The 26207-nt window shown below is 42.5% G+C and overlaps 45 non-coding genes across 45 annotated transcripts; all 45 read right to left on the bottom strand.

Annotated features, from left to right (window-relative positions):
- Positions 1-63: 63 nt before the first annotated feature.
- On the bottom strand, positions 64-146 carry trnal-cag (transfer RNA leucine (anticodon CAG)). Its single transcript has one exon. It is a non-coding gene; the product is annotated as a tRNA-Leu (tRNA).
- Positions 147-657: 511 nt separating this feature from the next.
- trnal-cag (transfer RNA leucine (anticodon CAG)) lies at positions 658-740 on the bottom strand. Its single transcript has one exon. It is a non-coding gene; the product is annotated as a tRNA-Leu (tRNA).
- A 510-nt stretch (positions 741-1250) lies between these two features.
- Positions 1251-1333, bottom strand: trnal-cag (transfer RNA leucine (anticodon CAG)). Its single transcript has one exon. It is a non-coding gene; the product is annotated as a tRNA-Leu (tRNA).
- A 511-nt stretch (positions 1334-1844) lies between these two features.
- Positions 1845-1927, bottom strand: trnal-cag (transfer RNA leucine (anticodon CAG)). Its single transcript has one exon. It is a non-coding gene; the product is annotated as a tRNA-Leu (tRNA).
- A 511-nt stretch (positions 1928-2438) lies between these two features.
- trnal-cag (transfer RNA leucine (anticodon CAG)) lies at positions 2439-2521 on the bottom strand. Its single transcript has one exon. It is a non-coding gene; the product is annotated as a tRNA-Leu (tRNA).
- A 511-nt stretch (positions 2522-3032) lies between these two features.
- Positions 3033-3115, bottom strand: trnal-cag (transfer RNA leucine (anticodon CAG)). Its single transcript has one exon. It is a non-coding gene; the product is annotated as a tRNA-Leu (tRNA).
- A 512-nt stretch (positions 3116-3627) lies between these two features.
- trnal-cag (transfer RNA leucine (anticodon CAG)) lies at positions 3628-3710 on the bottom strand. The gene has a single exon. It is a non-coding gene; the product is annotated as a tRNA-Leu (tRNA).
- A 518-nt stretch (positions 3711-4228) lies between these two features.
- Positions 4229-4311, bottom strand: trnal-cag (transfer RNA leucine (anticodon CAG)). Its single transcript has one exon. It is a non-coding gene; the product is annotated as a tRNA-Leu (tRNA).
- Positions 4312-4822: 511 nt separating this feature from the next.
- On the bottom strand, positions 4823-4905 carry trnal-cag (transfer RNA leucine (anticodon CAG)). Its single transcript has one exon. It is a non-coding gene; the product is annotated as a tRNA-Leu (tRNA).
- Positions 4906-5416: 511 nt separating this feature from the next.
- On the bottom strand, positions 5417-5499 carry trnal-cag (transfer RNA leucine (anticodon CAG)). The gene has a single exon. It is a non-coding gene; the product is annotated as a tRNA-Leu (tRNA).
- A 511-nt stretch (positions 5500-6010) lies between these two features.
- On the bottom strand, positions 6011-6093 carry trnal-cag (transfer RNA leucine (anticodon CAG)). The gene has a single exon. It is a non-coding gene; the product is annotated as a tRNA-Leu (tRNA).
- A 511-nt stretch (positions 6094-6604) lies between these two features.
- Positions 6605-6687, bottom strand: trnal-cag (transfer RNA leucine (anticodon CAG)). The gene has a single exon. It is a non-coding gene; the product is annotated as a tRNA-Leu (tRNA).
- Positions 6688-7206: 519 nt separating this feature from the next.
- trnal-cag (transfer RNA leucine (anticodon CAG)) lies at positions 7207-7289 on the bottom strand. Its single transcript has one exon. It is a non-coding gene; the product is annotated as a tRNA-Leu (tRNA).
- Positions 7290-7833: 544 nt separating this feature from the next.
- On the bottom strand, positions 7834-7916 carry trnal-aag (transfer RNA leucine (anticodon AAG)). The gene has a single exon. It is a non-coding gene; the product is annotated as a tRNA-Leu (tRNA).
- Positions 7917-8430: 514 nt separating this feature from the next.
- trnal-cag (transfer RNA leucine (anticodon CAG)) lies at positions 8431-8513 on the bottom strand. Its single transcript has one exon. It is a non-coding gene; the product is annotated as a tRNA-Leu (tRNA).
- Positions 8514-9057: 544 nt separating this feature from the next.
- On the bottom strand, positions 9058-9140 carry trnal-cag (transfer RNA leucine (anticodon CAG)). Its single transcript has one exon. It is a non-coding gene; the product is annotated as a tRNA-Leu (tRNA).
- Positions 9141-9456: 316 nt separating this feature from the next.
- trnal-cag (transfer RNA leucine (anticodon CAG)) lies at positions 9457-9539 on the bottom strand. The gene has a single exon. It is a non-coding gene; the product is annotated as a tRNA-Leu (tRNA).
- Positions 9540-10052: 513 nt separating this feature from the next.
- trnal-cag (transfer RNA leucine (anticodon CAG)) lies at positions 10053-10136 on the bottom strand. Its single transcript has one exon. It is a non-coding gene; the product is annotated as a tRNA-Leu (tRNA).
- Positions 10137-10647: 511 nt separating this feature from the next.
- trnal-cag (transfer RNA leucine (anticodon CAG)) lies at positions 10648-10730 on the bottom strand. The gene has a single exon. It is a non-coding gene; the product is annotated as a tRNA-Leu (tRNA).
- Positions 10731-11242: 512 nt separating this feature from the next.
- On the bottom strand, positions 11243-11325 carry trnal-cag (transfer RNA leucine (anticodon CAG)). The gene has a single exon. It is a non-coding gene; the product is annotated as a tRNA-Leu (tRNA).
- A 928-nt stretch (positions 11326-12253) lies between these two features.
- trnal-cag (transfer RNA leucine (anticodon CAG)) lies at positions 12254-12336 on the bottom strand. Its single transcript has one exon. It is a non-coding gene; the product is annotated as a tRNA-Leu (tRNA).
- A 512-nt stretch (positions 12337-12848) lies between these two features.
- trnal-cag (transfer RNA leucine (anticodon CAG)) lies at positions 12849-12931 on the bottom strand. The gene has a single exon. It is a non-coding gene; the product is annotated as a tRNA-Leu (tRNA).
- A 518-nt stretch (positions 12932-13449) lies between these two features.
- Positions 13450-13532, bottom strand: trnal-cag (transfer RNA leucine (anticodon CAG)). Its single transcript has one exon. It is a non-coding gene; the product is annotated as a tRNA-Leu (tRNA).
- A 544-nt stretch (positions 13533-14076) lies between these two features.
- Positions 14077-14159, bottom strand: trnal-aag (transfer RNA leucine (anticodon AAG)). The gene has a single exon. It is a non-coding gene; the product is annotated as a tRNA-Leu (tRNA).
- Positions 14160-14671: 512 nt separating this feature from the next.
- trnal-cag (transfer RNA leucine (anticodon CAG)) lies at positions 14672-14754 on the bottom strand. The gene has a single exon. It is a non-coding gene; the product is annotated as a tRNA-Leu (tRNA).
- Positions 14755-15298: 544 nt separating this feature from the next.
- On the bottom strand, positions 15299-15381 carry trnal-cag (transfer RNA leucine (anticodon CAG)). The gene has a single exon. It is a non-coding gene; the product is annotated as a tRNA-Leu (tRNA).
- A 316-nt stretch (positions 15382-15697) lies between these two features.
- Positions 15698-15780, bottom strand: trnal-cag (transfer RNA leucine (anticodon CAG)). The gene has a single exon. It is a non-coding gene; the product is annotated as a tRNA-Leu (tRNA).
- Positions 15781-16293: 513 nt separating this feature from the next.
- trnal-cag (transfer RNA leucine (anticodon CAG)) lies at positions 16294-16376 on the bottom strand. The gene has a single exon. It is a non-coding gene; the product is annotated as a tRNA-Leu (tRNA).
- A 511-nt stretch (positions 16377-16887) lies between these two features.
- On the bottom strand, positions 16888-16970 carry trnal-cag (transfer RNA leucine (anticodon CAG)). The gene has a single exon. It is a non-coding gene; the product is annotated as a tRNA-Leu (tRNA).
- A 511-nt stretch (positions 16971-17481) lies between these two features.
- Positions 17482-17564, bottom strand: trnal-cag (transfer RNA leucine (anticodon CAG)). Its single transcript has one exon. It is a non-coding gene; the product is annotated as a tRNA-Leu (tRNA).
- A 482-nt stretch (positions 17565-18046) lies between these two features.
- trnal-aag (transfer RNA leucine (anticodon AAG)) lies at positions 18047-18129 on the bottom strand. Its single transcript has one exon. It is a non-coding gene; the product is annotated as a tRNA-Leu (tRNA).
- A 514-nt stretch (positions 18130-18643) lies between these two features.
- trnal-cag (transfer RNA leucine (anticodon CAG)) lies at positions 18644-18726 on the bottom strand. The gene has a single exon. It is a non-coding gene; the product is annotated as a tRNA-Leu (tRNA).
- Positions 18727-19270: 544 nt separating this feature from the next.
- On the bottom strand, positions 19271-19353 carry trnal-cag (transfer RNA leucine (anticodon CAG)). The gene has a single exon. It is a non-coding gene; the product is annotated as a tRNA-Leu (tRNA).
- Positions 19354-19669: 316 nt separating this feature from the next.
- trnal-cag (transfer RNA leucine (anticodon CAG)) lies at positions 19670-19752 on the bottom strand. Its single transcript has one exon. It is a non-coding gene; the product is annotated as a tRNA-Leu (tRNA).
- A 514-nt stretch (positions 19753-20266) lies between these two features.
- Positions 20267-20349, bottom strand: trnal-cag (transfer RNA leucine (anticodon CAG)). Its single transcript has one exon. It is a non-coding gene; the product is annotated as a tRNA-Leu (tRNA).
- Positions 20350-20859: 510 nt separating this feature from the next.
- Positions 20860-20942, bottom strand: trnal-cag (transfer RNA leucine (anticodon CAG)). Its single transcript has one exon. It is a non-coding gene; the product is annotated as a tRNA-Leu (tRNA).
- Positions 20943-21445: 503 nt separating this feature from the next.
- On the bottom strand, positions 21446-21528 carry trnal-cag (transfer RNA leucine (anticodon CAG)). The gene has a single exon. It is a non-coding gene; the product is annotated as a tRNA-Leu (tRNA).
- Positions 21529-22040: 512 nt separating this feature from the next.
- On the bottom strand, positions 22041-22123 carry trnal-cag (transfer RNA leucine (anticodon CAG)). The gene has a single exon. It is a non-coding gene; the product is annotated as a tRNA-Leu (tRNA).
- Positions 22124-22666: 543 nt separating this feature from the next.
- Positions 22667-22749, bottom strand: trnal-aag (transfer RNA leucine (anticodon AAG)). Its single transcript has one exon. It is a non-coding gene; the product is annotated as a tRNA-Leu (tRNA).
- Positions 22750-23262: 513 nt separating this feature from the next.
- On the bottom strand, positions 23263-23345 carry trnal-cag (transfer RNA leucine (anticodon CAG)). The gene has a single exon. It is a non-coding gene; the product is annotated as a tRNA-Leu (tRNA).
- Positions 23346-23889: 544 nt separating this feature from the next.
- On the bottom strand, positions 23890-23972 carry trnal-cag (transfer RNA leucine (anticodon CAG)). Its single transcript has one exon. It is a non-coding gene; the product is annotated as a tRNA-Leu (tRNA).
- Positions 23973-24288: 316 nt separating this feature from the next.
- Positions 24289-24371, bottom strand: trnal-cag (transfer RNA leucine (anticodon CAG)). Its single transcript has one exon. It is a non-coding gene; the product is annotated as a tRNA-Leu (tRNA).
- A 513-nt stretch (positions 24372-24884) lies between these two features.
- On the bottom strand, positions 24885-24967 carry trnal-cag (transfer RNA leucine (anticodon CAG)). The gene has a single exon. It is a non-coding gene; the product is annotated as a tRNA-Leu (tRNA).
- Positions 24968-25479: 512 nt separating this feature from the next.
- On the bottom strand, positions 25480-25562 carry trnal-cag (transfer RNA leucine (anticodon CAG)). The gene has a single exon. It is a non-coding gene; the product is annotated as a tRNA-Leu (tRNA).
- A 512-nt stretch (positions 25563-26074) lies between these two features.
- On the bottom strand, positions 26075-26157 carry trnal-cag (transfer RNA leucine (anticodon CAG)). The gene has a single exon. It is a non-coding gene; the product is annotated as a tRNA-Leu (tRNA).
- Positions 26158-26207: the final 50 nt, after the last annotated feature.

The following is a 26207-nucleotide window of genomic DNA, read 5'->3' on the forward strand; positions in this document are numbered from 1 at the left end:
CTTCAGACATTTATTTGTCAACTGGTTCTGGCAAAGCAGTATAACATGCAGGCATTCAAAATGTGTCAGAAGTGGGATTCGAACCCACGCCTCCAGGGGAGACTGCGACCTGAACGCAGCGCCTTAGACCGCTCGGCCATCCTGACTATTAAAAGCTTGATTTGGTTTCGGGATAAAGCGTACTAGCTTAAAGTACATATAGGTTCGGCCTCCTAAAATCACCACAAGTACCAGTTTCAACATCAAATATCTTAGCAAATGGCTTAATGGTTATTTTTAACGCAATCGTGTTTTATTTTCTTTGGGGGGGGGGGGTTAACAAGGGGTCTCACCTGTGACCCGTGGCTTGACTTTAGATGCAGCGAGGTCGATTACCCTGCAGACCATATTTTTTTCTTCCCACCAATACAATCCAGTGACAACGACCGATGAGTTGTGCGTTCCGAGATGCCTTTTGTTATTTGCCTGTTTGTGACCCGCCTGTGAAATTCGTGCAATTGTCTTTCAACCTCTAGTCAACTAGCTGTTTTTGCAGAATGTTAAAAATACAATAGTTATTCACTGCTCATGTTAACTGGATGTAATTTCCATTATCTTCAGCCATTTATTTGTCAACTGGTTCTGGCAAAGCAGTATAACATGCAGGCATTCAAAATGTGTCAGAAGTGGGATTCGAACCCACGCCTCCAGGGGAGACTGCGACCTGAACGCAGCGCCTTAGACCGCTCGGCCATCCTGACTATTAAAGCTTGATTTGGTTTCGGGATAAAGCGTACTAGCTTAAAGTACATATAGGTTCGGCCTCCTAAAATCACCACAAGTACCAGTTTCAACATCAAATATCTTAGCAAATGGCTTAATGGTTATTTTTAACGCAATCGTGTTTTATTTTCTTTGGGGGGGGGGGTTAACAAGGGGTCTCACCTGTGACCCGTGGCTTGACTTTAGATGCAGCGAGGTCGATTACCCTGCAGACCATATTTTTTTCTTCCCACCAATACAATCCAGTGACAACGACCGATGAGTTGTGCGTTCCGAGATGCCTTTTGTTATTTGCCTGTTTGTGACCCGCCTGTGAAATTCGTTGCAATTGTCTTTCAACCTCTAGTCAACTAGCTGTTTTTGCAGAATGTTAAAAATACAATAGTTATTCACTGCTCATGTTAACTGGATGTAATTTCCATTATCTTCAGCCATTTATTTGTCAACTGGTTCTGGCAAAGCAGTATAACATGCAGGCATTCAAAATGTGTCAGAAGTGGGATTCGAACCCACGCCTCCAGGGGAGACTGCGACCTGAACGCAGCGCCTTAGACCGCTCGGCCATCCTGACTATTTAAAGCTTGATTTGGTTTCGGGATAAAGCGTACTAGCTTAAAGTACATATAGGTTCGGCCTCCTAAAATCACCACAAGTACCAGTTTCAACATCAAATATCTTAGCAAATGGCTTAATGGTTATTTTTAACGCAATCGTGTTTTATTTTCTTTGGGGGGGGGGGGTTAACAAGGGGTCTCACCTGTGACCCGTGGCTTGACTTTAGATGCAGCGAGGTCGATTACCCTGCAGACCATATTTTTTTCTTCCCACCAATACAATCCAGTGACAACGACCGATGAGTTGTGCGTTCCGAGATGCCTTTTGTTATTTGCCTGTTTGTGACCCGCCTGTGAAATTCGTGCAATTGTCTTTCAACCTCTAGTCAACTAGCTGTTTTTGCAGAATGTTAAAAATACAATAGTTATTCACTGCTCATGTTAACTGGATGTAATTTCCATTATCTTCAGACATTTATTTGTCAACTGGTTCTGGCAAAGCAGTATAACATGCAGGCATTCAAAATGTGTCAGAAGTGGGATTCGAACCCACGCCTCCAGGGGAGACTGCGACCTGAACGCAGCGCCTTAGACCGCTCGGCCATCCTGACTATTAAAAGCTTGATTTGGTTTCGGGATAAAGCGTACTAGCTTAAAGTACATATAGGTTCGGCCTCCTAAAATCACCACAAGTACCAGTTTCAACATCAAATATCTTAGCAAATGGCTTAATGGTTATTTTTAACGCAATCGTGTTTTATTTTCTTTGGGGGGGGGGGGTTAACAAGGGGTCTCACCTGTGACCCGTGGCTTGACTTTAGATGCAGCGAGGTCGATTACCCTGCAGACCATATTTTTTTCTTCCCACCAATACAATCCAGTGACAACGACCGATGAGTTGTGCGTTCCGAGATGCCTTTTGTTATTTGCCTGTTTGTGACCCGCCTGTGAAATTCGTGCAATTGTCTTTCAACCTCTAGTCAACTAGCTGTTTTTGCAGAATGTTAAAAATACAATAGTTATTCACTGCTCATGTTAACTGGATGTAATTTCCATTATCTTCAGACATTTATTTGTCAACTGGTTCTGGCAAAGCAGTATAACATGCAGGCATTCAAAATGTGTCAGAAGTGGGATTCGAACCCACGCCTCCAGGGGAGACTGCGACCTGAACGCAGCGCCTTAGACCGCTCGGCCATCCTGACTATTAAAAGCTTGATTTGGTTTCGGGATAAAGCGTACTAGCTTAAAGTACATATAGGTTCGGCCTCCTAAAATCACCACAAGTACCAGTTTCAACATCAAATATCTTAGCAAATGGCTTAATGGTTATTTTTAACGCAATCGTGTTTTATTTTCTTTGGGGGGGGGGGGTTAACAAGGGGTCTCACCTGTGACCCGTGGCTTGACTTTAGATGCAGCGAGGTCGATTACCCTGCAGACCATATTTTTTTCTTCCCACCAATACAATCCAGTGACAACGACCGATGAGTTGTGCGTTCCGAGATGCCTTTTGTTATTTGCCTGTTTGTGACCCGCCTGTGAAATTCGTGCAATTGTCTTTCAACCTCTAGTCAACTAGCTGTTTTTGCAGAATGTTAAAAATACAATAGTTATTCACTGCTCATGTTAACTGGATGTAATTTCCATTATCTTCAGACATTTATTTGTCAACTGGTTCTGGCAAAGCAGTATAACATGCAGGCATTCAAAATGTGTCAGAAGTGGGATTCGAACCCACGCCTCCAGGGGCGACTGCGACCTGAACGCAGCGCCTTAGACCGCTCGGCCATCCTGACTATTAAAAGCTTGATTTGGTTTCGGGATAAAGCGTACTAGCTTAAAGTACATATAGGTTCGGCCTCCTAAAATCACCACAAGTACCAGTTTCAACATCAAATATCTTAGCAAATGGCTTAATGGTTATTTTTAACGCAATCGTGTTTTATTTTCTTTGGGGGGGGGGGGTTAACAAGGGGTCTCACCTGTGACCCGTGGCTTGACTTTAGATGCAGCGAGGTCGATTACCCTGCAGACCATATTTTTTTCTTCCCACCAATACAATCCAGTGACAACGACCGATGAGTTGTGCGTTCCGAGATGCCTTTTGTTATTTGCCTGTTTGTGACCCGCCTGTGAAATTCGTTGCAATTGTCTTTCAACCTCTAGTCAACTAGCTGTTTTTGCAGAATGTTAAAAATACAATAGTTATTCACTGCTCATGTTAACTGGATGTAATTTCCATTATCTTCAGCCATTTATTTGTCAACTGGTTCTGGCAAAGCAGTATAACATGCAGGCATTCAAAATGTGTCAGAAGTGGGATTCGAACCCACGCCTCCAGGGGAGACTGCGATCTGAACGCAGCGCCTTAGACCACTCAGCCATCCTGACTATTAAAAGCTTGATTTGGTTTCGGGATAAAGCGTACTAGCTTAAAGTACATATAGGTTCGGCCTCCTAAAATCACCACAAGTACCAGTTTCAACATCAAATATCTTAGCAAATGGCTTAATGGTTATTTTTAACGCAATCGTGTTTTATTTTCTTTGGGGGGGGGGGGGGGGGGGTTAACAAGGGGTCTCACCTGTGACCCGTGGCTTGACTTTAGATGCAGCGAGGTCGATTACCCTGCAGACCATATTTTTTTCTTCCCACCAATACAATCCAGTGACAACGACCGATGAGTTGTGCGTTCCGAGATGCCTTTTGTTATTTGCCTGTTTGTGACCCGCCTGTGAAATTCGTGCAATTGTCTTTCAACCTCTAGTCAACTAGCTGTTTTTGCAGAATGTTAAAAATACAATAGTTATTCACTGCTCATGTTAACTGGATGTAATTTCCATTATCTTCAGCCATTTATTTGTCAACTGGTTCTGGCAAAGCAGTATAACATGCAGGCATTCAAAATGTGTCAGAAGTGGGATTCGAACCCACGCCTCCAGGGGAGACTGCGACCTGAACGCAGCGCCTTAGACCGCTCGGCCATCCTGACTATTTAAAGCTTGATTTGGTTTCGGGATAAAGCGTACTAGCTTAAAGTACATATAGGTTCGGCCTCCTAAAATCACCACAAGTACCAGTTTCAACATCAAATATCTTAGCAAATGGCTTAATGGTTATTTTTAACGCAATCGTGTTTTATTTTCTTTGGGGGGGGGGGGTTAACAAGGGGTCTCACCTGTGACCCGTGGCTTGACTTTAGATGCAGCGAGGTCGATTACCCTGCAGACCATATTTTTTTCTTCCCACCAATACAATCCAGTGACAACGACCGATGAGTTGTGCGTTCCGAGATGCCTTTTGTTATTTGCCTGTTTGTGACCCGCCTGTGAAATTCGTGCAATTGTCTTTCAACCTCTAGTCAACTAGCTGTTTTTGCAGAATGTTAAAAATACAATAGTTATTCACTGCTCATGTTAACTGGATGTAATTTCCATTATCTTCAGACATTTATTTGTCAACTGGTTCTGGCAAAGCAGTATAACATGCAGGCATTCAAAATGTGTCAGAAGTGGGATTCGAACCCACGCCTCCAGGGGAGACTGCGACCTGAACGCAGCGCCTTAGACCGCTCGGCCATCCTGACTATTAAAAGCTTGATTTGGTTTCGGGATAAAGCGTACTAGCTTAAAGTACATATAGGTTCGGCCTCCTAAAATCACCACAAGTACCAGTTTCAACATCAAATATCTTAGCAAATGGCTTAATGGTTATTTTTAACGCAATCGTGTTTTATTTTCTTTGGGGGGGGGGGGTTAACAAGGGGTCTCACCTGTGACCCGTGGCTTGACTTTAGATGCAGCGAGGTCGATTACCCTGCAGACCATATTTTTTTCTTCCCACCAATACAATCCAGTGACAACGACCGATGAGTTGTGCGTTCCGAGATGCCTTTTGTTATTTGCCTGTTTGTGACCCGCCTGTGAAATTCGTGCAATTGTCTTTCAACCTCTAGTCAACTAGCTGTTTTTGCAGAATGTTAAAAATACAATAGTTATTCACTGCTCATGTTAACTGGATGTAATTTCCATTATCTTCAGACATTTATTTGTCAACTGGTTCTGGCAAAGCAGTATAACATGCAGGCATTCAAAATGTGTCAGAAGTGGGATTCGAACCCACGCCTCCAGGGGAGACTGCGACCTGAACGCAGCGCCTTAGACCGCTCGGCCATCCTGACTATTAAAAGCTTGATTTGGTTTCGGGATAAAGCGTACTAGCTTAAAGTACATATAGGTTCGGCCTCCTAAAATCACCACAAGTACCAGTTTCAACATCAAATATCTTAGCAAATGGCTTAATGGTTATTTTTAACGCAATCGTGTTTTATTTTCTTTGGGGGGGGGGGGTTAACAAGGGGTCTCACCTGTGACCCGTGGCTTGACTTTAGATGCAGCGAGGTCGATTACCCTGCAGACCATATTTTTTTCTTCCCACCAATACAATCCAGTGACAACGACCGATGAGTTGTGCGTTCCGAGATGCCTTTTGTTATTTGCCTGTTTGTGACCCGCCTGTGAAATTCGTGCAATTGTCTTTCAACCTCTAGTCAACTAGCTGTTTTTGCAGAATGTTAAAAATACAATAGTTATTCACTGCTCATGTTAACTGGATGTAATTTCCATTATCTTCAGACATTTATTTGTCAACTGGTTCTGGCAAAGCAGTATAACATGCAGGCATTCAAAATGTGTCAGAAGTGGGATTCGAACCCACGCCTCCAGGGGCGACTGCGACCTGAACGCAGCGCCTTAGACCGCTCGGCCATCCTGACTATTAAAAGCTTGATTTGGTTTCGGGATAAAGCGTACTAGCTTAAAGTACATATAGGTTCGGCCTCCTAAAATCACCACAAGTACCAGTTTCAACATCAAATATCTTAGCAAATGGCTTAATGGTTATTTTTAACGCAATCGTGTTTTATTTTCTTTGGGGGGGGGGGGTTAACAAGGGGTCTCACCTGTGACCCGTGGCTTGACTTTAGATGCAGCGAGGTCGATTACCCTGCAGACCATATTTTTTTCTTCCCACCAATACAATCCAGTGACAACGACCGATGAGTTGTGCGTTCCGAGATGCCTTTTGTTATTTGCCTGTTTGTGACCCGCCTGTGAAATTCGTGCAATTGTCTTTCAACCTCTAGTCAACTAGCTGTTTTTGCAGAATGTTAAAAATACAATAGTTATTCACTGCTCATGTTAACTGGATGTAATTTCCATTATCTTCAGCCATTTATTTGTCAACTGGTTCTGGCAAAGCAGTATAACATGCAGGCATTCAAAATGTGTCAGAAGTGGGATTCGAACCCACGCCTCCAGGGGAGACTGCGATCTGAACGCAGCGCCTTAGACCACTCAGCCATCCTGACTATTAAAAGCTTGATTTGGTTTCGGGATAAAGCGTACTAGCTTAAAGTACATATAGGTTCGGCCTCCTAAAATCACCACAAGTACCAGTTTCAACATCAAATATCTTAGCAAATGGCTTAATGGTTATTTTTAACGCAATCGTGTTTTATTTTCTTTGGGGGGGGGGGGGGGGGGGGTTAACAAGGGGTCTCACCTGTGACCCGTGGCTTGACTTTAGATGCAGCGAGGTCGATTACCCTGCAGACCATATTTTTTTCTTCCCACCAATACAATCAAGTGACAACGACCGATGAGTTGTGCGTTCCGAGATGCCTTTTGTTATTTGCCTGTTTGTGACCCGCCTGTGAAATTCGTGCAATTGTCTTTCAACCTCTAGTCAACTAGCTGTTTTTGCAGAATGTTAAAAATACAATAGTTATTCACTGCTCATGTTAACTGGATGTAATTTCCATTATCTTCAGCCATTTATTTGTCAACTGGTTCTGGCAAAGCAGTATAACATGCAGGCATTCAAAATGTGTCAGAAGTGGGATTCGTACCCACGCCTCCAGGGGAGACTGCGACCTGAACGCAGCGCCTTAGACCGCTCGGCCATCCTGACTGTTAAAAGCTGGATTTGGTGTTGGAATAAGCGTACTAGCTAAAAGTAGATATAGATAACTTACAGTGTATCGGGTAAAAGTTGAAATTGACATAGGCTAGGCTACTAATAGTTTCCTCTCGCTCAGCCAGCAGCAAAGAAAGAGAAATTAATCATTTATCCTGTTTTCGTCAGCCCAGGGTGCATATACACCATCTCACCACTAGGAATCGCTAAAGGAACAATGGAACTGCTCTTATAAACAATTAGCAAGCTCTTTCTTACCATAAATAATACTGATTGATGTTGATATATTCGTACTATGTACCCCTATTTTATATTTCCGTTCTTGTGAACAAGTATGATCATCAGGCTTATCCTTATCCTTGCCTGTTTGTGGAAATTCGTGCAATTCTATTTCAACCTCTCATCAACTAGCTGTTTTTGCAGAATGTTAAAAATAAGATAGTTATTCACGTTAACTAGGTGTTATTTCCATTATCTTCAGCCATTTATTTGTCTACTGGTTCTTGCAAAGCAGTATAACATGCAGGCATTCAAAAAGTGTCAGAAGTGGGATTAGAACCCACGCCTCCAGGGGAGACTGCGACCTTAACGCAGCGCCTTAGACCGCTCGGCCATCCTGACTATTAAAACCTTGATTTGGTGTCGGGATAAAGCGTACTAGCTTAAAGTACATATAGGTTCGGCCTCCTAAAATCACCACAAGTACCAGTTTCAACATCAAATATCTTAGCAAATGGCTTAATGGTTATTTTTAACGCAATCGTGTTTTATTTTCTTTGGGGGGGGGGGGGGTTAACAAGGGGTCTCACCTGTGACCCGTGGCTTGACTTTAGATGCAGCGAGGTCGATTACCCTGCAGACCATATATTTTTCTTCCCACCAATACAATCCAGTGACAACGACCGATGAGTTGTGCGTTCCGAGATGCCTTTTGTTATTTGCCTGTTTGTGACCCGCCTGTGAAATTCGTTGCAATTGTCTTTCAACCTCTAGTCAACTAGCTGTTTTTGCAGAATGTTAAAAATACAATAGTTATTCACTGCTCATGTTAACTGGATGTAATTTCCATTATCTTCAGCCATTTATTTGTCAACTGGTTCTTGCAAAGCAGTATAACATGCAGGCATTCAAAATGTGTCAGAAGTGGGATTCGAACCCACGCCTCCAGGGGAGACTGCGACCTGAACGCAGCGCCTTAGACCGCTCGGCCATCCTGACTGTTAAAAGCTGGATTTGGTGTTGGAATAAGCGTACTAGCTAAAAGTAGATATAGATAACTTACAGTGTATCGGGTAAAAGTTGAAATTGACATAGGCTAGGCTACTAATAGTTTCCTCTCGCTCAGCCAGCAGCAAAGAAAGAGAAATTAATCATTTATCCTGTTTTCGTCAGCCCAGGGTGCATATACACCATCTCACCACTAGGAATCGCTAAAGGAACAATGGAACTGCTCTTATAAACAATTAGCAAGCTCTTTCTTACCATAAATAATACTGATTGATGTTGATATATTCGTACTATGTACCCCTATTTTATATTTCCGTTCTTGTGAACAAGTATGATCATCAGGCTTATCCTTATCCTTGCCTGTTTGTGGAAATTCGTGCAATTCTATTTCAACCTCTCATCAACTAGCTGTTTTTGCAGAATGTTAAAAATACAATAGTTATTCACGTTAACTAGGTGTTATTTCCATTATCTTCAGCCATTTATTTGTCAACTGGTTCTGGCAAAGCAGTATAACATGCAGGCATTCAAAATTTGTCAGAAGTGGGATTCGAACCCACGCCTCCAGGGGAGACTGCGACCTGAACGCAGCGCCTTAGACCGCTCGGCCATCCTGACTATTAAAACCTTGATTTGGTGTCGGGATAAAGCGTACTAGCTTAAAGTACATATAGGTTCGGACTCCTAAAATCACCACAAGTATCAGTTTCAACATCAAATATGAACAAGTATGATCATCAGGCTTATCCTTATCCTTGCCTGTTTGTGGAAATTCGTGCAATTCTATTTCAACCTCTCATCAACTAGCTGTTTTTGCAGAATGTTAAAAATAAGATAGTTATTTGCGTTAACTAGGTGTTATTTCCATTATCTTCAGCCATTTATTTGTCAACTGGCTCTTGCAAAGCAGTATAACATGCAGGCATTCAAAATGTGTCAGAAGTGGGATTCGAACCCACGCCTCCAGGGAAGACTGCGACCTGAACGCAGCGCCTTAGACCGCTCGGCCATCCTGACTATTAAAACCTTGATTTGGTGTCGGGATAAAGCGTACTAGCTTAAAGTACATATAGGTTCGGCCTCCTAAAATCACCACAAGTATCAGTTTCAACATCAAATATCTTAGCAAATGGCTTAATGGTTATTTTTAACGCAATCGTGTTTTATTTTCTTTGGGGGGGGGGGGGGTTAACAAGGGGTCTCACCTGTGACCCGTGGCTTGACTTTAGATGCAGCGAGGTCGATTACCCTGCAGACCATATTTTTTTCTTCCCACCAATACAATCAAGTGACAACGACCGATGAGTTGTGCGTTCCGAGATGCCTTTTGTTATTTGCCTGTTTGTGACCCGCCTGTGAAATTCGTGCAATTGTCTTTCAACCTCTAGTCAACTAGCTGTTTTTGCAGAATGTTAAAAATACAATAGTTATTCACTGCTCATGTTAACTGGATGTAATTTCCATTATCTTCAGCCATTTATTTGTCAACTGGTTCTGGCAAAGCAGTATAACATGCAGGCATTCAAAATGTGTCAGAAGTGGGATTCGAACCCACGCCTCCAGGGGAGACTGCGACCCTGAACGCAGCGCCTTAGACCGCTCGGCCATCCTGACTATTAAAAGCTTGATTTGGTTTCGGGATAAAGCGTACTAGCTTAAAGTACATATAGGTTCGGCCTCCTAAAATCACCACAAGTACCAGTTTCAACATCAAATATCTTAGCAAATGGCTTAATGGTTATTTTTAACGCAATCGTGTTTTATTTTCTTTGGGGGGGGGGGGTTAACAAGGGGTCTCACCTGTGACCCGTGGCTTGACTTTAGATGCAGCGAGGTCGATTACCCTGCAGACCATATTTTTTTCTTCCCACCAATACAATCCAGTGACAACGACCGATGAGTTGTGCGTTCCGAGATGCCTTTTGTTATTTGCCTGTTTGTGACCCGCCTGTGAAATTCGTGCAATTGTCTTTCAACCTCTAGTCAACTAGCTGTTTTTGCAGAATGTTAAAAATACAATAGTTATTCACTGCTCATGTTAACTGGATGTAATTTCCATTATCTTCAGACATTTATTTGTCAACTGGTTCTGGCAAAGCAGTATAACATGCAGGCATTCAAAATGTGTCAGAAGTGGGATTCGAACCCACGCCTCCAGGGGCGACTGCGACCTGAACGCAGCGCCTTAGACCGCTCGGCCATCCTGACTATTAAAAGCTTGATTTGGTTTCGGGATAAAGCGTACTAGCTTAAAGTACATATAGGTTCGGCCTCCTAAAATCACCACAAGTACCAGTTTCAACATCAAATATCTTAGCAAATGGCTTAATGGTTATTTTTAACGCAATCGTGTTTTATTTTCTTTGGGGGGGGGGGGGTTAACAAGGGGTCTCACCTGTGACCCGTGGCTTGACTTTAGATGCAGCGAGGTCGATTACCCTGCAGACCATATTTTTTTCTTCCCACCAATACAATCAAGTGACAACGACCGATGAGTTGTGCGTTCCGAGATGCCTTTTGTTATTTGCCTGTTTGTGACCCGCCTGTGAAATTCGTGCAATTGTCTTTCAACCTCTAGTCAACTAGCTGTTTTTGCAGAATGTTAAAAATACAATAGTTATTCACTGCTCATGTTAACTGGATGTAATTTCCATTATCTTCAGCCATTTATTTGTCAACTGGTTCTGGCAAAGCAGTATAACATGCAGGCATTCAAAATGTGTCAGAAGTGGGATTCGTACCCACGCCTCCAGGGGAGACTGCGACCTGAACGCAGCGCCTTAGACCGCTCGGCCATCCTGACTATTAAAAGCTTGATTTGGTTTCGGGATAAAGCGTACTAGCTTAAAGTACATATAGGTTCGGCCTCCTAAAATCACCACAAGTACCAGTTTCAACATCAAATATCTTAGCAAATGGCTTAATGGTTATTTTTAACGCAATCGTGTTTTATTTTCGTTGGGGGGGGGGGGGGGTTAACAAGGGGTCTCACCTGTGACCCGTGGCTTGACTTTAGATGCAGCGAGGTCGATTACCCTGCAGACCATATTTTTTTCTTCCCACCAATACAATCAAGTGACAACGACCGATGAGTTGTGCGTTCCGAGATGCCTTTTGTTATTTGCCTGTTTGTGACCCGCCTGTGAAATTCGTGCAATTGTCTTTCAACCTCTAGTCAACTAGCTGTTTTTGCAGAATGTTAAAAATACAATAGTTATTCACTGCTCATGTTAACTGGATGTAATTTCCATTATCTTCAGCCATTTATTTGTCAACTGGTTCTGGCAAAGCAGTATAACATTCCTCTCGCTCAGCCAGCAGCAAAGAAAGAGAAATTAATCATTTATCCTGTTTTCGTCAGCCCAGGGTGCATATACACCATCTCACCACTAGGAATCGCTAAAGGAACAATGGAACTGCTCTTATAAACAATTAGCAAGCTCTTTCTTACCATAAATAATACTGATTGATGTTGATATATTCGTACTATGTACCCCTATTTTATATTTCCGTTCTTGTGAACAAGTATGCTCATCAGGCTTATCCTTATCCTTGCCTGTTTGTGGAAATTCGTGCAATTCTATTTCAACCTCTCATCAACTAGCTGTTTTTGCAGAATGTTAAAAATAAGATAGTTATTCACGTTAACTAGGTGTTATTTCCATTATCTTCAGCCATTTATTTGTCAACTGGCTCTTGCAAAGCAGTATAACATGCAGGCATTCAAAATGTGTCAGAAGTGGGATTCGAACCCACGCCTCCAGGGGAGAGTGCGACCTGAACGCAGCGCCTTAGACCGCTCGGCCATCCTGACTATTAAAACCTTGATTTGGTGTCGGGATAAAGCGTACTAGCTTAAAGTACATATAGGTTCGGCCTCCTAAAATCACCACAAGTACCAGTTTCAACATCAAATATCTTAGCAAATGGCTTAATGGTTATTTTTAACGCAATCGTGTTTTATTTTCTTTGGGGGGGGGGGGGGTTAACAAGGGGTCTCACCTGTGACCCGTGGCTTGACTTTAGATGCAGCGAGGTCGATTACCCTGCAGACCATATTTTTTTCTTCCCACCAATACAATCCAGTGACAACGACCGATGAGTTGTGCGTTCCGAGATGCCTTTTGTTATTTGCCTGTTTGTGACCCGCCTGTGAAATTCGTGCAATTGTCTTTCAACCTCTAGTCAACTAGCTGTTTTGCAGAATGTTAAAAATACAATAGTTATTCACTGCTCATGTTAACTGGATGTAATTTCCATTATCTTCAGCCATTTATTTGTCAACTGGTTCTGGCAAAGCAGTATAACATGCAGGCATTCAAAATGTGTCAGAAGTGGGATTCGAACCCACGCCTCCAGGGGAGACTGCGACCTGAACGCAGCGCCTTAGACCGCTCGGCCATCCTGACTATTAAAAGCTTGATTTGGTTTCGGGATAAAGCGTACTAGCTTAAAGTACATATAGGTTCGGCCTCCTAAAATCACCACAAGTACCAGTTTCAACATCAAATATCTTAGCAAATGGCTTAATGGTTATTTTTAACGCAATCGTGTTTTATTTTCTTTGGGGGGGGGGGGGGGGGGTTAACAAGGGGTCTCACCTGTGACCCGTGGCTTGACTTTAGATGCAGCGAGGTCGATTACCCTGCAGACCATATTTTTTTCTTCCCACCAATACAATCAAGTGACAACGACCGATGAGTTGTGCGTTCCGAGATGCCTTTTGTTATTTGCCTGTTTGTGACCCGCCTGTGAAATTCGTTGCAATTGTCTTTCAACCTCTAGTCAACTAGCTGTTTTTGCAGAATGTTAAAAATACAATAGTTATTCACTGCTCATGTTAACTGGATGTAATTTCCATTATCTTCAGCCATTTATTTGTCAACTGGTTCTGGCAAAGCAGTATAACATGCAGGCATTCAAAATGTGTCAGAAGTGGGATTCGTACCCACGCCTCCAGGGGAGACTGCGACCTGAACGCAGCGCCTTAGACCGCTCGGCCATCCTGACTGTTAAAAGCTGGATTTGGTGTTGGAATAAGCGTACTAGCTAAAAGTAGATATAGATAACTTACAGTGTATCGGGTAAAAGTTGAAATTGACATAGGCTAGGCTACTAATAGTTTCCTCTCGCTCAGCCAGCAGCAAAGAAAGAGAAATTAATCATTTATCCTGTTTTCGTCAGCCCAGGGTGCATATACACCATCTCACCACTAGGAATCGCTAAAGGAACAATGGAACTGCTCTTATAAACAATTAGCAAGCTCTTTCTTACCATAAATAATACTGATTGATGTTGATATATTCGTACTATGTACCCCTATTTTATATTTCCGTTCTTGTGAACAAGTATGATCATCAGGCTTATCCTTATCCTTGCCTGTTTGTGGAAATTCGTGCAATTCTATTTCAACCTCTCATCAACTAGCTGTTTTTGCAGAATGTTAAAAATAAGATAGTTATTCACGTTAACTAGGTGTTATTTCCATTATCTTCAGCCATTTATTTGTCTACTGGTTCTTGCAAAGCAGTATAACATGCAGGCATTCAAAATGTGTCAGAAGTGGGATTCGAACCCACGCCTCCAGGGGAGACTGCGACCTTAACGCAGCGCCTTAGACCGCTCGGCCATCCTGACTATTAAAACCTTGATTTGGTGTCGGGATAAAGCGTACTAGCTTAAAGTACATATAGGTTCGGCCTCCTAAAATCACCACAAGTACCAGTTTCAACATCAAATATCTTAGCAAATGGCTTAATGGTTATTTTTAACGCAATCGTGTTTTATTTTCTTTGGGGGGGGGGGGGTTAACAAGGGGTCTCACCTGTGACCCGTGGCTTGACTTTAGATGCAGCGAGGTCGATTACCCTGCAGACCATATATTTTTCTTCCCACCAATACAATCCAGTGACAACGACCGATGAGTTGTGCGTTCCGAGATGCCTTTTGTTATTTGCCTGTTTGTGACCCGCCTGTGAAATTCGTGCAATTGTCTTTCAACCTCTAGTCAACTAGCTGTTTTTGCAGAATGTTAAAAATACAATAGTTATTCACTGCTCATGTTAACTGGATGTAATTTCCATTATCTTCAGCCATTTATTTGTCAACTGGTTCTTGCAAAGCAGTATAACATGCAGGCATTCAAAATGTGTCAGAAGTGGGATTCGAACCCACGCCTCCAGGGGAGACTGCGACCTGAACGCAGCGCCTTAGACCGCTCGGCCATCCTGACTGTTAAAAGCTGGATTTGGTGTTGGAATAAGCGTACTAGCTAAAAGTAGATATAGATAACTTACAGTGTATCGGGTAAAAGTTGAAATTGACATAGGCTAGGCTACTAATAGTTTCCTCTCGCTCAGCCAGCAGCAAAGAAAGAGAAATTAATCATTTATCCTGTTTTCGTCAGCCCAGGGTGCATATACACCATCTCACCACTAGGAATCGCTAAAGGAACAATGGAACTGCTCTTATAAACAATTAGCAAGCTCTTTCTTACCATAAATAATACTGATTGATGTTGATATATTCGTACTATGTACCCCTATTTTATATTTCCGTTCTTGTGAACAAGTATGATCATCAGGCTTATCCTTATCCTTGCCTGTTTGTGGAAATTCGTGCAATTCTATTTCAACCTCTCATCAACTAGCTGTTTTTGCAGAATGTTAAAAATACAATAGTTATTCACGTTAACTAGGTGTTATTTCCATTATCTTCAGCCATTTATTTGTCAACTGGTTCTGGCAAAGCAGTATAACATGCAGGCATTCAAAATTTGTCAGAAGTGGGATTCGAACCCACGCCTCCAGGGGAGACTGCGACCTGAACGCAGCGCCTTAGACCGCTCGGCCATCCTGACTATTAAAACCTTGATTTGGTGTCGGGATAAAGCGTACTAGCTTAAAGTACATATAGGTTCGGACTCCTAAAATCACCACAAGTATCAGTTTCAACATCAAATATGAACAAGTATGATCATCAGGCTTATCCTTATCCTTGCCTGTTTGTGGAAATTCGTGCAATTCTATTTCAACCTCTCATCAACTAGCTGTTTTTGCAGAATGTTAAAAATAAGATAGTTATTCGCGTTAACTAGGTGTTATTTCCATTATCTTCAGCCATTTATTTGTCAACTGGCTCTTGCAAAGCAGTATAACATGCAGGCATTCAAAATGTGTCAGAAGTGGGATTCGAACCCACGCCTCCAGGGAAGACTGCGACCTGAACGCAGCGCCTTAGACCGCTCGGCCATCCTGACTATTAAAACCTTGATTTGGTGTCGGGATAAAGCGTACTAGCTTAAAGTACATATAGGTTCGGCCTCCTAAAATCACCACAAGTATCAGTTTCAACATCAAATATCTTAGCAAATGGCTTAATGGTTATTTTTAACGCAATCGTGTTTTATTTTCTTTGGGGGGGGGGGGGGTTAACAAGGGGTCTCACCTGTGACCCGTGGCTTGACTTTAGATGCAGCGAGGTCGATTACCCTGCAGACCATATTTTTTTCTTCCCACCAATACAATCAAGTGACAACGACCGATGAGTTGTGCGTTCCGAGATGCCTTTTGTTATTTGCCTGTTTGTGACCCGCCTGTGAAATTCGTGCAATTGTCTTTCAACCTCTAGTCAACTAGCTGTTTTTGCAGAATGTTAAAAATACAATAGTTATTCACTGCTCATGTTAACTGGATGTAATTTCCATTATCTTCAGCCATTTATTTGTCAACTGGTTCTGGCAAAGCAGTATAACATGCAGGCATTCAAAATGTGTCAGAAGTGGGATTCGAACCCACGCCTCCAGGGGAGACTGCGACCTGAACGCAGCGCCTTAGACCGCTCGGCCATCCTGACTATTAAAAGCTTGATTTGGTTTCGGGATAAAGCGTACTAGCTTAAAGTACATATAGGTTCGGCCTCCTAAAATCACCACAAGTACCAGTTTCAACATCAAATATCTTAGCAAATGGCTTAATGGTTATTTTTAACGCAATCGTGTTTTATTTTCTTTGGGGGGGGGGGGTTAACAAGGGGTCTCACCTGTGACCCGTGGCTTGACTTTAGATGCAGCGAGGTCGATTACCCTGCAGACCATATTTTTTTCTTCCCACCAATACAATCCAGTGACAACGACCGATGAGTTGTGCGTTCCGAGATGCCTTTTGTTATTTGCCTGTTTGTGACCCGCCTGTGAAATTCGTGCAATTGTCTTTCAACCTCTAGTCAACTAGCTGTTTTTGCAGAATGTTAAAAATACAATAGTTATTCACTGCTCATGTTAACTGGATGTAATTTCCATTATCTTCAGACATTTATTTGTCAACTGGTTCTGGCAAAGCAGTATAACATGCAGGCATTCAAAATGTGTCAGAAGTGGGATTCGAACCCACGCCTCCAGGGGCGACTGCGACCTGAACGCAGCGCCTTAGACCGCTCGGCCATCCTGACTATTAAAAGCTTGATTTGGTTTCGGGATAAAGCGTACTAGCTTAAAGTACATATAGGTTCGGCCTCCTAAAATCACCACAAGTACCAGTTTCAACATCAAATATCTTAGCAAATGGCTTAATGGTTATTTTTAACGCAATCGTGTTTTATTTTCTTTGGGGGGGGGGGGTTAACAAGGGGTCTCACCTGTGACCCGTGGCTTGACTTTAGATGCAGCGAGGTCGATTACCCTGCAGACCATATTTTTTTCTTCCCACCAATACAATCCAGTGACAACGACCGATGAGTTGTGCGTTCCGAGATGCCTTTTGTTATTTGCCTGTTTGTGACCCGCCTGTGAAATTCGTGCAATTGTCTTTCAACCTCTAGTCAACTAGCTGTTTTTGCAGAATGTTAAAAATACAATAGTTATTCACTGCTCATGTTAACTGGATGTAATTTCCATTATCTTCAGACATTTATTTGTCAACTGGTTCTGGCAAAGCAGTATAACATGCAGGCATTCAAAATGTGTCAGAAGTGGGATTCGAACCCACGCCTCCAGGGGCGACTGCGACCTGAACGCAGCGCCTTAGACCGCTCGGCCATCCTGACTATTAAAAGCTTGATTTGGTTTCGGGATAAAGCGTACTAGCTTAAAGTACATATAGGTTCGGCCTCCTAAAATCACCACAAGTACCAGTTTCAACATCAAATATCTTAGCAAATGGCTTAATGGTTATTTTTAACGCAATCGTGTTTTATTTTCTTTGGGGGGGGGGGGTTAACAAGGGGTCTCACCTGTGACCCGTGGCTTGACTTTAGATGCAGCGAGGTCGATTACCCTGCAGACCATATTTTTTTCTTCCCACCAATACAATCCAGTGACAACGACCGATGAGTTGTGCGTTCCGAGATGCCTTTTGTTATTTGCCTGTTTGTGACCCGCCTGTGAAATTCGTGCAATTGTCTTTCAACCTCTAGTCAACTAGCTGTTTTTGCAGAATGTTAAAAATACAATAGTTATTCACTGCTCATGTTAACTGGATGTAATTTCCATTATCTTCAGCCATTTATTTGTCAACTGGTTCAAAATGTGTCAGAAGTGGGATTCGAACCCACGCCTCCAGGGGAGACTGCGACCTTAACGCAGCGCCTTAGACCGCTCGGCCATCCTGACTATTAAAACCTTGATTTGGTGTCGGGATAAAGCGTACTAGCTTAAAGTACATATAGGTTCGGCCTCCTAAAATCACCACAAGTACCAGTTTCAACATCAAATATCTTAGCAAATGGCTTAATGGTTATTTTTAACGCAATCGTGTTTTATTTTCTTTGGGGGGGGGGGGGGGTTAACAAGGGGTCTCACCTGTGACCCGTGGCTTGACTTTAGATGCAGCGAGGTCGATTACCCTGCAGACCATATATTTTTCTTCCCACCAATACAATCCAGTGACAACGACCGATGAGTTGTGCGTTCCGAGATGCCTTTTGTTATTTGCCTGTTTGTGACCCGCCTGTGAAATTCGTGCAATTGTCTTTCAACCTCTAGTCAACTAGCTGTTTTTGCAGAATGTTAAAAATACAATAGTTATTCACTGCTCATGTTAACTGGATGTAATTTCCATTATCTTCAGCCATTTATTTGTCAACTGGTTCTTGCAAAGCAGTATAACATGCAGGCATTCAAAATGTGTCAGAAGTGGGATTCGAACCCACGCCTCCAGGGGAGACTGCGACCTGAACGCAGCGCCTTAGACCGCTCGGCCATCCTGACTGTTAAAAGCTGGATTTGGTGTTGGAATAAGCGTACTAGCTAAAAGTAGATATAGATAACTTACAGTGTATCGGGTAAAAGTTGAAATTGACATAGGCTAGGCTACTAATAGTTTCCTCTCGCTCAGCCAGCAGCAAAGAAAGAGAAATTAATCATTTATCCTGTTTTCGTCAGCCCAGGGTGCATATACACCATCTCACCACTAGGAATCGCTAAAGGAACAATGGAACTGCTCTTATAAACAATTAGCAAGCTCTTTCTTACCATAAATAATACTGATTGATGTTGATATATTCGTACTATGTACCCCTATTTTATATTTCCGTTCTTGTGAACAAGTATGATCATCAGGCTTATCCTTATCCTTGCCTGTTTGTGGAAATTCGTGCAATTCTATTTCAACCTCTCATCAACTAGCTGTTTTTGCAGAATGTTAAAAATACAATAGTTATTCACGTTAACTAGGTGTTATTTCCATTATCTTCAGCCATTTATTTGTCAACTGGTTCTGGCAAAGCAGTATAACATGCAGGCATTCAAAATTTGTCAGAAGTGGGATTCGAACCCACGCCTCCAGGGGAGACTGCGACCTGAACGCAGCGCCTTAGACCGCTCGGCCATCCTGACTATTAAAACCTTGATTTGGTGTCGGGATAAAGCGTACTAGCTTAAAGTACATATAGGTTCGGACTCCTAAAATCACCACAAGTATCAGTTTCAACATCAAATATGAACAAGTATGATCATCAGGCTTATCCTTATCCTTGCCTGTTTGTGGAAATTCGTGCAATTCTATTTCAACCTCTCATCAACTAGCTGTTTTTGCAGAATGTTAAAAATAAGATAGTTATTCGCGTTAACTAGGTGTTATTTCCATTATCTTCAGCCATTTATTTGTCAACTGGCTCTTGCAAAGCAGTATAACATGCAGGCATTCAAAATGTGTCAGAAGTGGGATTCGAACCCACGCCTCCAGGGAAGACTGCGACCTGAACGCAGCGCCTTAGACCGCTCGGCCATCCTGACTATTAAAACCTTGATTTGGTGTCGGGATAAAGCGTACTAGCTTAAAGTACATATAGGTTCGGCCTCCTAAAATCACCACAAGTATCAGTTTCAACATCAAATATCTTAGCAAATGGCTTAATGGTTATTTTTAACGCAATCGTGTTTTATTTTCTTTGGGGGGGGGGGGGGGTTAACAAGGGGTCTCACCTGTGACCCGTGGCTTGACTTTAGATGCAGCGAGGTCGATTACCCTGCAGACCATATTTTTTTCTTCCCACCAATACAATCAAGTGACAACGACCGATGAGTTGTGCGTTCCGAGATGCCTTTTGTTATTTGCCTGTTTGTGACCCGCCTGTGAAATTCGTGCAATTGTCTTTCAACCTCTAGTCAACTAGCTGTTTTTGCAGAATGTTAAAAATACAATAGTTATTCACTGCTCATGTTAACTGGATGTAATTTCCATTATCTTCAGCCATTTATTTGTCAACTGGTTCTGGCAAAGCAGTATAACATGCAGGCATTCAAAATGTGTCAGAAGTGGGATTCGAACCCACGCCTCCAGGGGAGACTGCGACCTGAACGCAGCGCCTTAGACCGCTCGGCCATCCTGACTATTAAAAGCTTGATTTGGTTTCGGGATAAAGCGTACTAGCTTAAAGTACATATAGGTTCGGCCTCCTAAAATCACCACAAGTACCAGTTTCAACATCAAATATCTTAGCAAATGGCTTAATGGTTATTTTTAACGCAATCGTGTTTTATTTTCTTTGGGGGGGGGGGTTAACAAGGGGTCTCACCTGTGACCCGTGGCTTGACTTTAGATGCAGCGAGGTCGATTACCCTGCAGACCATATTTTTTTCTTCCCACCAATACAATCCAGTGACAACGACCGATGAGTTGTGCGTTCCGAGATGCCTTTTGTTATTTGCCTGTTTGTGACCCGCCTGTGAAATTCGTGCAATTGTCTTTCAACCTCTAGTCAACTAGCTGTTTTTGCAGAATGTTAAAAATACAATAGTTATTCACTGCTCATGTTAACTGGATGTAATTTCCATTATCTTCAGACATTTATTTGTCAACTGGTTCTGGCAAAGCAGTATAACATGCAGGCATTCAAAATGTGTCAGAAGTGGGATTCGAACCCACGCCTCCAGGGGCGACTGCGACCTGAACGCAGCGCCTTAGACCGCTCGGCCATCCTGACTATTAAAAGCTTGATTTGGTTTCGGGATAAAGCGTACTAGCTTAAAGTACATATAGGTTCGGCCTCCTAAAATCACCACAAGTACCAGTTTCAACATCAAATATCTTAGCAAATGGCTTAATGGTTATTTTTAACGCAATCGTGTTTTATTTTCTTTGGGGGGGGGGGGTTAACAAGGGGTCTCACCTGTGACCCGTGGCTTGACTTTAGATGCAGCGAGGTCGATTACCCTGCAGACCATATTTTTTTCTTCCCACCAATACAATCCAGTGACAACGACCGATGAGTTGTGCGTTCCGAGATGCCTTTTGTTATTTGCCTGTTTGTGACCCGCCTGTGAAATTCGTGCAATTGTCTTTCAACCTCTAGTCAACTAGCTGTTTTTGCAGAATGTTAAAAATACAATAGTTATTCACTGCTCATGTTAACTGGATGTAATTTCCATTATCTTCAGCTGTCAACTGGTTCTGGCAAAGCAGTATAACATGCAGGCATTCAAAATATGTCAGAAGTGGGATTCGAACCGACGCCTCCAGGGGAGACTGCGACCTGAACGCAGCGCCTTAGACCGCTCGGCCATCCTGACTATTAAAAGCTTGATTTGGTTTCGGGATAAAGCGTACTAGCTTAAAGTACATATAGGTTCGGCCTCCTAAAATCACCACAAGTACCAGTTTCAACATCAAATATCTTAGCAAATGGCTTAATGGTTATTTTTAACGCAATCGTGTTTTATTTTCTTTGGGGGGGGGGGGGTTAACAAGGGGTCTCACCTGTGACCCGTGGCTTGACTTTAGATGCAGCGAGGTCGATTACCCTGCAGACCATATTTTTTTCTTCCCACCAATACAATCAAGTGACAACGACCGATGAGTTGTGCGTTCCGAGATGCCTTTTGTTATTTGCCTGTTTGTGACCCGCCTGTGAAATTCGTGCAATTGTCTTTCAACCTCTAGTCAACTAGCTGTTTTTGCAGAATGTTAAAAATACAATAGTTATTCACTGCTCATGTTAACTGGATGTAATTTCCATTATCTTCAGCCATTTATTTGTCAACTGGTTCTGGCAAAGCAGTATAACATGCAGGCATTCAAAATGTGTCAGAAGTGGGATTCGTACCCACGCCTCCAGGGGAGACTGCGACCTGAACGCAGCGCCTTAGACCGCTCGGCCATCCTGACTGTTAAAGCTGGATTTGGTGTTGGAATAAGCGTACTAGCTAAAAGTAGATATAGATAACTTACAGTGTATCGGGTAAAAGTTGAAATTGACATAGGCTAGGCTACTAATAGTTTCCTCTCGCTCAGCCAGCAGCAAAGAAAGAGAAATTAATCATTTATCCTGTTTTCGTCAGCCCAGGGTGCATATACACCATCTCACCACTAGGAATCGCTAAAGGAACAATGGAACTGCTCTTATAAACAATTAGCAAGCTCTTTCTTACCATAAATAATACTGATTGATGTTGATATATTCGTACTATGTACCCCTATTTTATATTTCCGTTCTTGTGAACAAGTATGATCATCAGGCTTATCCTTATCCTTGCCTGTTTGTGGAAATTCGTGCAATTCTATTTCAACCTCTCATCAACTAGCTGTTTTTGCAGAATGTTAAAAATAAGATAGTTATTCACGTTAACTAGGTGTTATTTCCATTATCTTCAGCCATTTATTTGTCTACTGGTTCTTGCAAAGCAGTATAACATGCAGGCATTCAAAATGTGTCAGAAGTGGGATTCGAACCCACGCCTCCAGGGGAGACTGCGACCTTAACGCAGCGCCTTAGACCGCTCGGCCATCCTGACTATTAAAACCTTGATTTGGTGTCGGGATAAAGCGTACTAGCTTAAAGTACATATAGGTTCGGCCTCCTAAAATCACCACAAGTACCAGTTTCAACATCAAATATCTTAGCAAATGGCTTAATGGTTATTTTTAACGCAATCGTGTTTTATTTTCTTTGGGGGGGGGGGGGGTTAACAAGGGGTCTCACCTGTGACCCGTGGCTTGACTTTAGATGCAGCGAGGTCGATTACCCTGCAGACCATATATTTTTCTTCCCACCAATACAATCCAGTGACAACGACCGATGAGTTGTGCGTTCCGAGATGCCTTTTGTTATTTGCCTGTTTGTGACCCGCCTGTGAAATTCGTGCAATTGTCTTTCAACCTCTAGTCAACTAGCTGTTTTTGCAGAATGTTAAAAATACAATAGTTATTCACTGCTCATGTTAACTGGATGTAATTTCCATTATCTTCAGCCATTTATTTGTCAACTGGTTCTTGCAAAGCAGTATAACATGCAGGCATTCAAAATGTGTCAGAAGTGGGATTCGAACCCACGCCTCCAGGGGAGACTGCGACCTGAACGCAGCGCCTTAGACCGCTCGGCCATCCTGACTGTTAAAAGCTGGATTTGGTGTTGGAATAAGCGTACTAGCTAAAAGTAGATATAGATAACTTACAGTGTATCGGGTAAAAGTTGAAATTGACATAGGCTAGGCTACTAATAGTTTCCTCTCGCTCAGCCAGCAGCAAAGAAAGAGAAATTAATCATTTATCCTGTTTTCGTCAGCCCAGGGTGCATATACACCATCTCACCACTAGGAATCGCTAAAGGAACAATGGAACTGCTCTTATAAACAATTAGCAAGCTCTTTCTTACCATAAATAATACTGATTGATGTTGATATATTCGTACTATGTACCCCTATTTTATATTTCCGTTCTTGTGAACAAGTATGATCATCAGGCTTATCCTTATCCTTGCCTGTTTGTGGAAATTCGTGCAATTCTATTTCAACCTCTCATCAACTAGCTGTTTTTGCAGAATGTTAACAATACAATAGTTATTCACGTTAACTAGGTGTTATTTCCATTATCTTCAGCCATTTATTTGTCAACTGGTTCTGGCAAAGCAGTATAACATGCAGGCATTCAAAATGTGTCAGAAGTGTGATTCGAACCCACGCCTCCAGGGGAGACTGCGACCTGAACGCAGCGCCTTAGACCGCTCGGCCATCCTGACTATTAAAACCTTGATTTGGTGTCGGGATAAAGCGTACTAGCTTAAAGTACATATAGGTTCGGACTCCTAAAATCACCACAAGTATCAGTTTCAACATCAAATATGAACAAGTATGATCATCAGGCTTATCCTTATCCTTGCCTGTTTGTGGAAATTCGTGCAATTCTATTTCAACCTCTCATCAACTAGCTGTTTTTGCAGAATGTTAAAAATAAGATAGTTATTCGCGTTAACTAGGTGTTATTTCCATTATCTTCAGCCATTTATTTGTCAACTGGCTCTTGCAAAGCAGTATAACATGCAGGCATTCAAAATGTGTCAGAAGTGGGATTCGAACCCACGCCTCCAGGGAAGACTGCGACCTGAACGCAGCGCCTTAGACCGCTCGGCCATCCTGACTATTAAAACCTTGATTTGGTGTCGGGATAAAGCGTACTAGCTTAAAGTACATATAGGTTCGGCCTCCTAAAATCACCACAAGTATCAGTTTCAACATCAAATATCTTAGCAAATGGCTTAATGGTTATTTTTAACGCAATCGTGTTTTATTTTCTTTGGGGGGGGGGGGGGTTAACAAGGGGTCTCACCTGTGACCCGTGGCTTGACTTTAGATGCAGCGAGGTCGATTACCCTGCAGACCATATTTTTTTCTTCCCACCAATACAATCAAGTGACAACGACCGATGAGTTGTGCGTTCCGAGATGCCTTTTGTTATTTGCCTGTTTGTGACCCGCCTGTGAAATTCGTGCAATTGTCTTTCAACCTCTAGTCAACTAGCTGTTTTTGCAGAATGTTAAAAATACAATAGTTATTCACTGCTCATGTTAACTGGATGTAATTTCCATTATCTTCAGCCATTTATTTGTCAACTGGTTCTGGCAAAGCAGTATAACATGCAGGCATTCAAAATGTGTCAGAAGTGGGATTCGAACCCACGCCTCCAGGGGAGACTGCGACCTGAACGCAGCGCCTTAGACCGCTCGGCCATCCTGACTATTAAAAGCTTGATTTGGTTTCGGGATAAAGCGTACTAGCTTAAAGTACATATAGGTTCGGCCTCCTAAAATCACCACAAGTATCAGTTTCAACATCAAATATCTTAGCAAATGGCTTAATGGTTATTTTTAACGCAATCGTGTTTTATTTTCTTTGGGGGGGGGGGGGTTAACAAGGGGTCTCACCTGTGACCCGTGGCTTGACTTTAGATGCAGCGAGGTCGATTACCCTGCAGACCATATTTTTTTCTTCCCACCAATACAATCCAGTGACAACGACCGATGAGTTGTGCGTTCCGAGATGCCTTTTGTTATTTGCCTGTTTGTGACCCGCCTGTGAAATTCGTGCAATTGTCTTTCAACCTCTAGTCAACTAGCTGTTTTTGCAGAATGTTAAAAATACAATAGTTATTCACTGCTCATGTTAACTGGATGTAATTTCCATTATCTTCAGCCATTTATTTGTCAACTGGTTCTGGCAAAGCAGTATAACATGCAGGCATTCAAAATGTGTCAGAAGTGGGATTCGAACCCACGCCTCCAGGGGAGACTGCGACCTGAACGCAGCGCCTTAGACCGCTCGGCCATCCTGACTATTAAAAGCTTGATTTGGTTTCGGGATAAAGCGTACTAGCTTAAAGTACATATAGGTTCGGCCTCCTAAAATCACCACAAGTACCAGTTTCAACATCAAATATCTTAGCAAATGGCTTAATGGTTATTTTTAACGCAATCGTGTTTTATTTTCTTTGGGGGGGGGGGGGTTAACAAGGGGTCTCACCTGTGACCCGTGGCTTGACTTTAGATGCAGCGAGGTCGATTACCCTGCAGACCATATTTTTTTCTTCCCACCAATACAATCCAGTGACAACGACCGATGAGTTGTGCGTTCCGAGATGCCTTTTGTTATTTGCCTGTTTGTGACCCGCCTGTGAAATTCGTGCAATTGTCTTTCAACCTCTAGTCAACTAGCTGTTTTTGCAGAATGTTAAAAATACAATAGTTATTCACTGCTCATGTTAACTGGATGTAATTTCCATTATCTTCAGCCATTTATTTGTCAACTGGTTCTGGCAAAGCAGTATAACATGCAGGCATTCAAAATGTGTCAGAAGTGGGATTCGAACCCACGCCTCCAGGGGAGACTGCGACCTGAACGCAGCGCCTTAGACCGCTCGGCCATCCTGACTATTAAAAGCCTTGATTTGGTTTCGGGATAAAGCGTACTAGCTTAAAGTA

Source organism: Oncorhynchus kisutch, linkage group LG16, assembly GCF_002021735.2.
Source record: "Oncorhynchus kisutch isolate 150728-3 linkage group LG16, Okis_V2, whole genome shotgun sequence".
Lineage (NCBI taxonomy): Eukaryota > Metazoa > Chordata > Actinopteri > Salmoniformes > Salmonidae > Oncorhynchus > Oncorhynchus kisutch.